Raw genomic sequence first — 13,390 nt, 5'->3', positions numbered from 1 at the left:
CATTGTTTCACTATATGCTGACTAATTTGTATGTAAATTTTTTAAATAAAAAAGAAAATTAAAAAAATAATAATAAAAAGAAATGCAAAAGAGCAATAAGAAAATCAAATTTATATTTTCACCCTTCAGGTAACAAGTAAATCTTAATTTCATTATGTTCGTAGCATTTTCATGAATAGGCACAGGTTATTTTGTCTTTATGGATATATAAATTTCATTTGAAAAGAAGAGAATTAAAAATCAGAACATCCAGGTAAATTTGGATTTCAAAAACAAACACAACAAATCACGTTTAATGTAAGTATGTTGCCAATATTGCATTGGGCATACTTATACTAAAAAATCATTTGTTACAGAGAACAAACTGAGGGTGGATAGGGGGGCTGGGGGAGAGGGGAAAACAGGTGATGGGCACTGAGGAGGGCACTTGTTGGGATGAGCACTGGGTGTTGTATGTAAGCCAACTTGACAATAAATTATATTCATAAAAAATAAAAATTACTTTAAATGTAAGTCCATTAACTCTCCAATTAAAAGGCATAGAGTGGCTGAATGCACTGAAAGAAAAGAAAACAAAAAGGAAAAAAAGAACAAACTACATGCTGCCAAACTTTAATTTAAGGACACACATAGACTGCAAGTGAAAAGATGGGCAAATATATTCTATGCAAACGGAAATCAAAAGAAAGCAGTGTAGCTATACTTATATGAAACAAAATAGACTTTCAGCCAAAGATTGTAACAAGAGACACAGATCATTATATAATTATAAAAGGATCACTGCATCAAAAGGATATAACATTTATAAATATTTATGCACCCAATATAGAAGCACCTAAATATATAAACAAATATTAACAGATCTGAAGAGAGAGATGGACAGCAATACAATAATAGTAGGGAACTTTAATACCCCACTTTAAACAATGGCTAGATCATCCAGACAAAATAAATAAGGAAACATTGGACTTAAACTACACATTAGACCAGATGGACTTAATGGACATATATAGAACACTCCATCCAACAGCAGCAGTATACATATCATTCTCAAGTGCATATGGAGCATTCTCCAGGATTGGTCAAATGTTAGGCCACAAAACACATCTGATAAAGTGTCACTATTTAAAATATATTTGAAAACTTATACAACTCAGCAACAACAACAAAAAAATCCAATTAGAAAGTGAGCAGAGGAATTGAATAGACACTTTTCTCCAAAGAAGACATAAAAGTGGACAGGAAATACATTAAAAGGTGCTCAATATCACTCATCATCAGAGAAATGCAAATAAAAACCACAATGAGCAATTACCTCCCACGTGTTAGAATGGCACTCACCAAAAAGACAAGAGTGAACAAGTGTTGACTTGAATATGGGGAAGAGGGAAACTTTGTGCACTGTTGGTGCACTGTTGGAATTGAAATTGGTACCACCACTATAAAAAACAGAACTGAAGTGCCTCAACAAACTAAAATAGAACTAACATGTGATCCCACTTCTGGGTGTATATCCAAAGGAAATGAAAACAGGATCTTGAAGAGATATCTACACACCCTTGTTTATTGCAGCATTATTCACAATAACCAATATACAGAAACAATCTTAGTGTTCATTGATGGAAAAATGGATAAAGATGCAAGATACACACACACACAAATGGAATATTGTTCAGACATGAGAATGAAGGAAATTCTTCCATTTGCAACAACATGGGTGATCCTTGGAGGCATTATTTTAAGTTAAATAAGTCAGAGAAATACAAATACTGTATATTATTTATATGTAGAATCTTTAAAAGATGAACTTGTAAAAACTCGGGTGGAATAGTGGTTACCAGGGACTTGGAGGTGGGGCAAAACAGGAAACATTGGTCAAAGTATACAAACCTCCAGTTATAAAATGAATAAGTCCTGGGGGTCTAATGTACAGCATGGTGATTATAGTTAATAATAAGGTATTACATACTTAAAAGTTGCTTAGAGAATAGATCTTAAATGTTCTCAATACCCCCCCCCCACACACACACAGAAATTATAATTATGTGACATGTTACATATTACACAAAAAAAAGATATGTTACACAAAAAAAGAAAGGATAATTATATGATGTAATAGAGATGTTAGCTAATGCTATGGTGATAATCATTTTGCAACATGTAAGTGTATCAAATCAACACATGTACATCTTAAACTTATCAATGTTATATATCAAGTATATCACAATAAAACTGGAAAAAATAAAATCAAATGTTCTGGGCTGCTTTTAAGTTTTTCTGTTTATCTCTGATTTTAAGTAATTTGATTATGATCATCCTTGGTGTGACTTTCTTCTTGTTTCTTGTGATTTAGTTTCATTGAGCTTCTTGGACCAGAAGCAATTTGGAAATAATTACAACTAATATTTATTCAAGCATTTTTTTCACCTCCCACTCCCATTGCCCATCAGTTCTGGTATCTCAACTACACAAATGTCAGACTGTTCAGTATTATCCTCCAGGCAGAACCAGCTAGATAATTTGAAGAGATCAGTGCAAAATTAAAATGATGGATACCTTATTCAAAAATTGCTAAGAATTCCAAAAGGTAACAATCGAGCATAAACTAAATGAGGGCTCCTTCTGAATGCAGGGAGAATGTGAAAAGAAAGGTGGCATACCTATGAAACCTGCCTCATAGGTAATCTAGTCTCTTTTCATATTATTTCAGTCTTTTTCTCATCCTTCATCTTGGATAGCTTATGTTGCTATGCTTTTAAGATCACTCATCTCTTTCTTCTGCTGTAGTGTCTAAACTGCTGTTAAGTTCATCCAATACATTTTTTCATTTTGGGCACGGCATCCTTACCTCTACAAGTACCATTTGGTTATTTTGTGTTTCTTCCATTTCTCATGATGTTCCTGTATTCCTACACATCCTTAATCATAGATTAAGAACAATTAATGGTTGAGATATTCTGTCTAGTCAGAAAGCCAATGTTTCTCAGCACCATGTAATCTCCAGAATCTCGGTTCAGCTCCCCACCCACCAAGAGAAAGAAAGAAAGAAAGAAAGGGAGGGAGGGAGGAAGGAAGGAAGAAAAAGGAAAAGAAAAGGAAAAGGAAAAAAGAAAAAACCTGTAGCTGTTCTTTGCAAGACCTCATACAGTCATCCTGCTCCTGTGCGGTTTAACATTCAGCCAAAACTCAAGGATCCCTCTGAAGATTCTTTGTTCCTCAAGTTCGCTTTGCTCTCTCTCCCTGAACACCTATAGCATTTATTACTTTGTTTGACATTTATTATATTATAGGGGACAGGAATACGGAGAGTAAGTAAAATGGTTTACAGCATTACTTTTTTTTTTAGAATGCATTCTCTAAAACTTTTTCCCCAAATTACACAAAATTATCTACATCTTATTTATAATAAATATCATTCCCTGGCAAAGCAAAAAGAACATGCTATATATCTATGAAAATGACCTTTCAAGTCAGGCATAATGTATGCAATACTTTTTGTCTTCACCGGGTATACAAATATTTGATTAGATTTCACTTAGATACACAGTATAATCATGTATTTGCAAACTCTGTTAAAGATTGGAATAAACTCCAACATGCTTATTCATATGTGTTATGACAAAATTTCTAACATATCTGAGAAAACCAACTTAACAAGAGCTACAAGCTAACTTGCCTTTATTTAGCGGACAGAATTCAGAACCTCCTGCCAACTATAGGCACAGATCTAATCTTCTTTAAGTGTTAAGTTAGTCTTTGTTCTATTCTTTTTATGAATTTTATAATTTGTTTCTATTAAACTCTACAAGAGTGTCAGTATTATTCATTGGAATGAATCAAAAGTTTCTTCATACCCTACAGCCAAAACAAACTAAAGAAATAAACAAAAGATGGTTACTGTTATCCAAAAAACCTAATTTCAGATTATTGAGCTCATCCAAACTGTCTCAATGTTCTTATTAATTAACTTATTTTAAGTAAGTGCTAAAAGTTGGAATTTTCAAATAAATTATTAATGAAATATTGTTTATATATTTTATAAGTTGTATATATGAGAAATCCACAGAAGATATAATTTTTTATCAAAAATATTTCCCCTTCTAAAAATCAGTTTTGAAAATCACTATTTAAGATGAACAAATAGCTTTGATGTTCAGAGAAATCCTAGATTGATTCTGGCTTAAATACTTTGCTTTTTTCTGGGCCTTCCTGCCTTTTTCTTTCTTGTCTTTCTGTAGTCTCTTCCCCCCATTTCTACCTCCTATGACATGCAAAAAAGCTACTTTTTATGTTTTCATAACCACGCTAATAGTAGCATGGATGCAACAAAATTTAATGAACATTATTTTATTGATAAACATTTACTTTGTTTCCAATACTCCTTCATTATAATGAACACTATCATTAAGATATTCAAGATTATAAACCATTTCATATTTTAGATTATTTCCTTAGGACAGACTCAAAGTAATGGAGTATTAGATAAAAACTATTATTTATTTCTTAAAAGACTTTTAGCAAATCATTTCAGTGGATAGTGAGAGCCTCTTCATATTGGAAAGTAAATACTGTCTTGTGTTATCTGCTCAAATTTAATTTCACAGAACCTCTGCCTATTAAGTCATAGATGTTAACCTGTTAGATATTTGTTTTGCATCCCTTGCTCCAGGAAGACTTCCCTCATTCGTCCCCTCTACCACCCAAGACTGAGGATATGTTCCTTTCTGTGGGCCCTCAGGGACCCCTTTGTTTTTATCTTTTATAGCACTAACACTGTTTCATAATTGCTGTTTCATATGTCTGCCTCACCCCGAGATTTTATGTACATGCCAACAGGGCTTTGCCTTGTTCACAGATATATTTCCCAGAACCTGAAACAGTGTCTGGCACTTAGCAGGGATGCTATAATTTATGCTGAATTAATTAGTTATCTTTATTATGGAAGTAGTTACATATCTGTAGAGGACTAATTACTATCTAGCTCCCACAGCCAGCTTCCTCCACTCCAAATACAGACAATGACAAAAGAAGGTGATGAACAAAAACTACTAAACAAATTCATATAAAAGAAACCTTGAGAATATACATCAGGCCACTTGGAAATGCTCACTTTCCCATCCTAAATATGCCTCCAACACACATTCCCTGGGAGCATCCCACTTATAATTAACTTTTTTCCCCTTAATTTCTACAATGAGGAAATAAACATGATGTCTCTCGAGCACTGGCATGAACAGTGTTCTCTGAAATGTCACCCAGAGGGAGAGGTCGGCAAGGGAAAATTGTGTTCCAAAGACTTATATGCTAGTCACTTCTTATTTTATGGTCGCTATTATTTTCCCAAAGTAGGTTATGTAGGGAAAAGAAAAATGCCTTTTTAAAAGTTAATATCAAACAACACTGATACGCTTTTTTGCATCATTACAGGCAAAGGCTAAATTGTTACCTGCTGGCTTGGAAGCTCTTTTAGCTTCTGTTAATAAGAAAGTCACAGAAAGAGACGTCTGTATCAGGTCCAGGGAGGACCATGGTGAAGAGGTGCCCCTCTTGCAGTGATCAGATCCATTGTTCTTGTAAGTGTAGTTTCACTCGTGTACTGTATTCAGGCTCACGGAAGTGTGGTCAAGGGCAACAAGGAAAATGAGAATCTGGGGACCGGTCCTGGACAAAGTTTTCTTTCATTTGAATTAGTCTACAACACTAATTCATCTTTTACAAAAGATTATTTTGATGCCTGAAGTGCCTGGTGGCTCAGTTGGCTTTAGCATCCAACTCTTGGTTTCCACTCAGGTCTCATGAGTTCATGTTCATCTCACCGTTCATGAGTTTGAGCCCTACGTGGGGCTCCGTGCTGACAGTGTGGAGCCTGCTTGGGATTCTCTCTCTCTCCTTTTCTCTGCCCATCCGCTGCTTACTCTCTCTCTCTCTCTCTCTCTCTCTCTCTCTCTCTCAAAATAAACAAACTTAAAAAAATTTTTAAAGATTATTTTGATGCCCTCAATCAATTCCGAGTGACAATATATTCCCATAGGCAGGTTTACTAATGTTGCCATAATGTTGCTGTAATGGAGTTTTAGAAAGGAAGTGCTACTTGCTTCATTGTATATTAATAAAGGTTGATGCATGTCTCAACTGTTTCCTAATAAAATATGCCTAAGAGTGAGCTTGAGTAGGCAGCAAATTTAAATTATACACTGCCTTCAGGGACATAAACATCAGTTTTCTAGCATCCCATATTTATCAGTGAAATTATATTAAATTGTGAAACAGAAGTTCTCTTGGCTTTTGCTTACTTCCTACAGTGTAGTACTGAAGCACTATATCACTCAGTAAGCTTCGTCCTTCTCTGCCAAATCTATTTCTCAGAGTTTCTGGCAGCACAAAAAAAAGGCACCAGAGATGATTACTAATGTGTTAGATTATTAAAAATTAAGTTACCCAGAGTTCTCTTCTAAATTCATTTTCCAGGAAGGTAGTTCAGGACACTTGAATGAAAGGGTACTCCTTGACCAATTTAACTTTGAATTGCTTCATTCAGAAGGCTGAAGCTCCCTCTCACAATCTGGGCATTTTAATGACAATGTAAATTGCTGACTAAAAAAAAAAAATAATCAACAAGGGACAGCCAACCAAATACCTGAAATAAATTAAGCTCAATGTTAACAATATTAGGTAGCAGACAACCAAAATGACTCAGAATTCACCCTCTGCATCACGTATATCATCAACACAGGTGTTTTTTTGTCATGGTAATTTGTCTGGGATGTACGAACAGATTTTAGGACAGATGGGTAAAAGCTATAACAAAAATAAGAAATTGCAAAGCTTCCCTAAACCTAAACATCAGCAGGTTAGCCCTTTTGTTATGCCCCAGGAAAGGCAGAAGATTCCAAGGCAAATATATAAAGACTGTTAGTATTCTTCCACATTCATAGCAAGAACTGGTGATAAGATGCTGTAGTAGAAATCATCAAACAACTTCTAGTTAGTATTCTGACATTAATCAGGTGACCTTGGAAGTTTCTTAGCTTTCTGACATAAGCCTATTTGGTTGTAAAATCAGTGGATTTGGCTATATCTTTTACATCCTCTTACAGCTATAGAACCACAAAGTTCTACAATTATAGAAGCCTTATTTCATTCACTGCTAAACTTCAGCACTTAGAATCATGCCCAGCACATGGTAAATTTTCCATAACTGTTTCTTGAATGAATATAGGCATAAATGTTTGTTGAATGAAGGCATATACAAATACGTATCCTTTCAATTTCTCACTAACTACATTATTATTTACATTCAGGGAATATGTTGTGAATAATTTGTTGAAAACTCCCAAAGTACCATGAGCTAAAATACATGGGATAAAAAAAGTTACAGAATAAAGATAATATTTTCTAACATTTTTTACTCTATTAAATATCTGGAGATTAATATATGAGCAATACATGAAGTGCAACAGATCAAGATCAATGAAACTGGTTAGTGTTTGGGGAAAAGATAAAAGTATACAAAATCCTTTTTTCAAATCTTTGAATTTTTTTCTTTTAATGTCTATTCTTTTTGAGAGAGAGAAAGAAAAAGACAGAGCATGAGCAGGGGAGGGGAAGGGGCAGAGAGAGAGAAGGAGACTCAGACTCCCAAGCAGGCTCCAGGCTCCCAGTGATCAGCACAGAGCCTGATGTGGGGCTTGAACTCACAAACCATAAGCTCATGACCTGAGCTGAAGTCAGATACTTAACCAACTGAGCCACCAGGCACCCCTAAATCCTTGAATCTTTTGAACAAATGTTTCCCAGACTTCTGAGTTATAAAACATGAAATTAACAAATTTTTAGACTAGATATTCAGACATCTAAACTGCCAAAGCAATTTTATCATGGCCTTGAGTATACCTGTTTGACTTCTATTGTCCATGTGTCTCATATGTACATTTCAATTTGAAACTAAGAATACATGGCTACCGCAGGAGAAATACATCTTGTTCAAGCTGATATAATGAGTTAGCTGCTAGCTAATGAAGTTTTTCTTTTTAGTGAAATCATTTATATTTGTCTATTTAAACATTGGAACATGCATTCTAAACGTAGATTTAGGTAGAATTAATGCCAAGCTCTTATTGTTGACAATAAAGAATCATACATTCAACTTCTACTTAGAGTCATTTCTCTTTTCTATGATTTTAAAGTCATTTCATCTGTATCAAAGAGAAAATTTAAGGGAGAGCAATAGAAATAATGCAAGTTAAAAAAAGGGAAAATCTTGTAGAATTCAGTGTGCACAGACCTCATAGAGTTTAGAAAAGGCAAATGAGGAGACAGAAAATAATTTTAATAAACTATCATCCATTGAGTGACTACTACGAGCAATAAATTATATAATACTCATAACATTCATTAAAAAGTAGATATCATCACCATCTTACAGATGAAGAAGTAGAGGTGCAGAGAGATAAAGTAGCTTGCAAAGGGCAAATAGTTAAAAAGTAAGATTTAAATTAAATTCTATTTGACTCCACAGTCCACACTTTTGACCACGTCAAACTTCCAAAAGAGAACTTTTGATACATCAGTAATGTATTTACAGTGTCTCTGTACAGTGACATTACATGTATGTAATGACATACACATGTAATGCAGTGTATTACAGTGAGAAGTCATGAATGTGATTTTTATTTACACTTCAGTTGTCAGGACTGATCACTTGGTTCTTTTATTACATACACTGCCCTTATAAGGCCTTAAATTAAAATGTGCTTAAATTTCCATATATTTTAATATTTCAGAGCAGGTAAAGCTTTAAAGAATGAATTCCAGTTTTCAGAGCTGAGCTAAAAATGTGCCTTTGACTTCCCTTCTCTGCCTTTCTAATCACATCAGTCACGATATTAAATCCATACTTCTCAGAACTCTCTTCTCATAAGCTCTGTTTCACAATACAGCACCACGCCATGTGTGTGCTTGGGCGTGTGTATACACTTTAAATGTGGGATCGATCAATCTAGATCTATGTTTCTACTTATGTCTATGTTATATTTATATAGATACAGATTGATGGATCTCACATTTCAGAAATAAGAACTCGACTCCATTCTTTTGAGGAATCTATAGTTTTTATTTCTGATTTGTCTTTAATCTTTTCCTTCCTTCCAACAGAATTGAGGTCCCAGGACTTTTCAAATGGTTTCCTCTGTGTTTCTCGCATCTACAGCCTCTTAACTGTGGCCTTTCTTCCTCTCTTCATTCCCTACATCCCTCCTCCTTCCCTACTCAACTGAAGCACCCCAGGCTCCATGCTGCTCCTCAAACATGCCAGGGAACTCCAGCCTGACAGTTTTGCGTTTATTGTTTGGCTTTTGCTTTTTCCTGGGATATTCTTCTCTTTCTCACCAGATATCACACAACTCACTATCTTACCTCTGTAAGCCTTATGTCAAATGGAAACAGCTCAATGCGCTTTCACTAAAAACTTTTAACAAACTGCTCCCACAGCCTACACTTAACCCTGCTCTACTTGTCTGTAGCATTGATCACCTTCAAACATACTAAGTCATTTGCTTTTTGTTTTGTTCATTGTTTATTGCCTGTCTACGCCCTATGCCGTGAAAGCTCCATGAGGACAGGGGACTTAGTTTTCTTTACTGATATATTCCCCAGAGCCCAACGCATAATAGGCTGTCAGTAAATATTAGCTAAATGAGTGAGTATTTCATTAATATAAATTCTTAGGGTGAAATTTCTTAGTCAAAGAATGGGTAGATTTTAAAATTCAAATGCTTACTAGTAAACTCAACAGTTTATACTTATTATAAAAATTACCTAAGCCAGGGGTGCCTGAGTGACTCAGTAAGTTAAGCGTCTGACTCTTGATTTAGGCTCAGGTCATGATCTCACAGTTCATGAATTCGAGACCCGCTTCAGGCTCTGCACTGACTGTGCGGAGCCTGCTTGGGGCTCTCTCTCTTTCTCTCTTTCTGCCTCACCCCAGCTCTCTCTCTCTCTTTCTCTCTCTCTTTCTCTAAAAAATAAAAATAAAAGTTTAAAAAAGATTTTAACAAAACAAAAATTATCTAAGCCAATAAAAATTATGACCTTAAGATAGAAGTGCTTAAAACTCTGCCGTCTTCACAGAGGACTCACTTCCTTAGTTCTTCCTCCTCCTGTGACCACCAGCCACAATTATCTACAAAACCCCATCACTGAGGAGCAGCAAACATTTCTAACTCTGATCTACTCACCCAACAAAGGTGCTTAAAAACTAAAGTGCAGACAACCACTGTTCTAGACACAACAGTCATGATCCAGGTGCTTTGTTTTATGGACCTTCTTCTATATGCAGACCCCAGAGATACTGTTTAGAAAGGCAAACACTTTCCTTCTCTAGATTTTATTCTTTGCTGGTTTTGACAGACCTACTTCCAACCCAGGATCCTAATTCTTATCCTAGAGCCACACCTCTACTAACCCATCTTCTTGACCTGGCTTGGACTCCTCTTCTTGCCTATTTCTTCCATTTCCATCACCCAAGAGATAGGCTGCCAAATTCATAGTACCCATGCTTTCAGTTTCTATAGAATACATGCTATGTCATTTATCATGCTAGCTGGACCTGCCCTCCATTGTACTCCACATTCAAACAAATATAAATCAAATATAAATGGGAAAAAATATACATGTAGAATTATAAATATATATATAATGTGTATGTGTTCCAACTATTCTTCTCTGTAGGGTCCTTAACATATTATTAATGCATGTATTTATATCTCCTTCTACTTGTTTTTCCTAAGCCTGGCTCCCATTTAATGTTCACATTTCAGAGTACTTTGTCTCCTTTGGCATCTCACTTATTACTGAGAAAAGTTAAGCTTGCTCTTAATTGTTGCTCATTTGTTTTGACTTCTGAATAATAATAATTCATGATAGCAGTACTTTCTGTTTCATGGAGGAAAGCTGTATTAATTATAACGAAAAGGGAATATAGGGAATTGAACAATTATAGTAAACATAAAGAGAGAGAAGTATAGAGAAGAACAAAGAAGAGTTAATACATCAAGTCGGGTATTCATACCATCCAGCCTTCTGATTGGGGAAGCCCCATGGTGAACAGCCCAGTTGAAGTCCCCATTGAGGGTCCTGGGCAGAATGTCCTCCCCTCAGCTGAGGCTTTCCCACCAGGGCAATATATATACTGCCATTGCCTGATCTACAGTTAATCATTAAACTTGTCTAAGTACAATCCGGGGCACCTGGGTGGCTCAGTTGGTTAAGCGGCCGACTTCAGCTCAGGTCATGATCTCACGGTCCGTGAGGGCCGTGAGTTCGAGCCCCGCATCGGGCTCTGTGCTGACAGCTCAGAGCCTGGAGCCTGTTTCAGATTCTGTGTCTCCCTCTCTCTGACCCTCCCCTGTTCATGCTCTGTCTCTCTCTGTCTCAAAAATAAATAAATGTTTTAAAAAAAAATTTATAAACTTGTCTAAGTACAATCCTAAGCAAGCTGGGTGTTTTTCTGTTTCTTTTATCATATCTCACAATCTTAGGATCCTGGACGTTGGCATATTTCTCTTCCCTCCTTGATCCATATTTCTCTTCCATCTTGAGCCTGGTCGGGCTCAAGAAGGTGAAGCAAGTTAATCCCTCTTGGCTGCAGTAACAGAAGGACCAATTCTGATCCCAGGGCCAGATATGGAGCACAAGCCAACAAAGCCCCCATGATTGTTTGTGTATGTGCAGGCCTGGGCAGAAATGCATGACAAGTCACACCAACAAGTCCTATGCAGAACATTGCCCCTTTGAATAAATGGAAGTAACACTTGGCTTTCTGTTTTACGTGCCTTGTGGTTTTCTACCCTGCACTACCAAATGCCAATCCACTTGGGCATGCCTCCATCCATATTGTGTTCCATCATTCAGGGAAGAGCTCAAAGTGAGACCCACATTCTTCTGTCACACTCTCTAATGACACAATCAGCAAAAGTGCCACATTAACCCAATTAGATGCAAATATATTCAGGTTTATCTTTAAATCCCTTGTGTGCTATAATGCAGCATGTGTGCATTTTTCTCAAAATTTTCACACATTAAGTATTTACGATCCTAGTCTTTTACTAATTCCATCCTTGCAAGTTCCATTCCAATTTCCCTTTTCTCCAGCAGGGGGCACAGACTGAGGCTGACTTAATGGACTTTTAGATTTCCTTGTTATTTTCACTTCTCTGTCTTTCTAAACAAGGTCTTTTTTTTTTTTTTTTTTTTTTTTTGTCTTATATCCATGGTGTTTCCATGTGTCCATTCCCTGTTAATTCCTGATGAGCTTTTCAGAAAGGTCTCAAAGCCAAGACTAAATGATAGAGCTGTTTTCATTGTTCCCATTTCCCTTACCTCTTCTGGCTTCCAGACTAGACTCAGCTCTCTCGTGTGGGCCACCATTCCAGGCTCCCACTCACCTGTCTCATATCCATTATAGCTGGCATTATTTTCCACCTTAAAACATAATGCGACCACAATAAAACCCTTGGTGAAACACCTCTGTCCACATCACCACCACTGTCAATCCATCAACCTGTGGCCTCATAACCAAAGACAGAAACCTCAGACCAGGGAAAAAGTAAAGATCACACATTACAAAACCAACAGGGGTCTTTTCGGAATAGATGAGTAAGGCTGTGTTCTGCAAATCATATTAGAACATCTGCTTGATATATTCAAATTTGGCTATTTTTCTTTCTTTTCAGATATATGTCAAGTCTCCCTACTGCCACCTTTATCTAAAATGTGAGACTTTTTTATTTATTTTGAGAGAGAGAGAGAGAGAGAGAGAGAGAGAAACAGAAACGTGAGTGGGGAAGGGGCAGAGAAAGAGGGAGAGAATCCCAAGCAGGCTGCTCAGTGCTGTCAGCTGGGAGCCAAGCCAGAAATGCTGAGGTCATGATCTCATGGTTCTCCAGCCCCATGTCTGGCTTGGCTCCCAGCTGACATCATGGAGCCTGCTTGGGATTCTCTCTCTCTCTCTCTCTCTCTCTCTCTCTCTTTCTCTCTCTCTGCCCCTTCCCCACTCGCACTAGTGCTTTCTCTTTCTCTCTCAAAATAAATAAATAAACTTTAAAGTGAGATTTTGAATGCCAGTAAATTATCTTTTCAAACTTTTCTCCTGGTGAACAATATGGGCCGCAGTAATCAGGATTGATGCCATTTACTTAGCATCAGGTTGTAGTCATCTGGATGCAAATCCTATTTCCACAATTACTTATTTCCACAGCTCACTATTTTTGAAAACTTGTGCAAATAACTTAGGCTTTCTCATTCTTAGTTTCCTAGTCTGTTAAATGAAAATAATAATTGTAGCCTTTGAGGATCCAGCAGGGTTTAACAAAAGAAGTATTTACAAATGAGT

Source organism: Panthera tigris, chromosome C1 (assembly GCF_018350195.1).
Source record: "Panthera tigris isolate Pti1 chromosome C1, P.tigris_Pti1_mat1.1, whole genome shotgun sequence".
NCBI classification, from domain to species: domain Eukaryota; kingdom Metazoa; phylum Chordata; class Mammalia; order Carnivora; family Felidae; genus Panthera; species Panthera tigris.
This window is presented reverse-complemented; position numbering follows the sequence as displayed.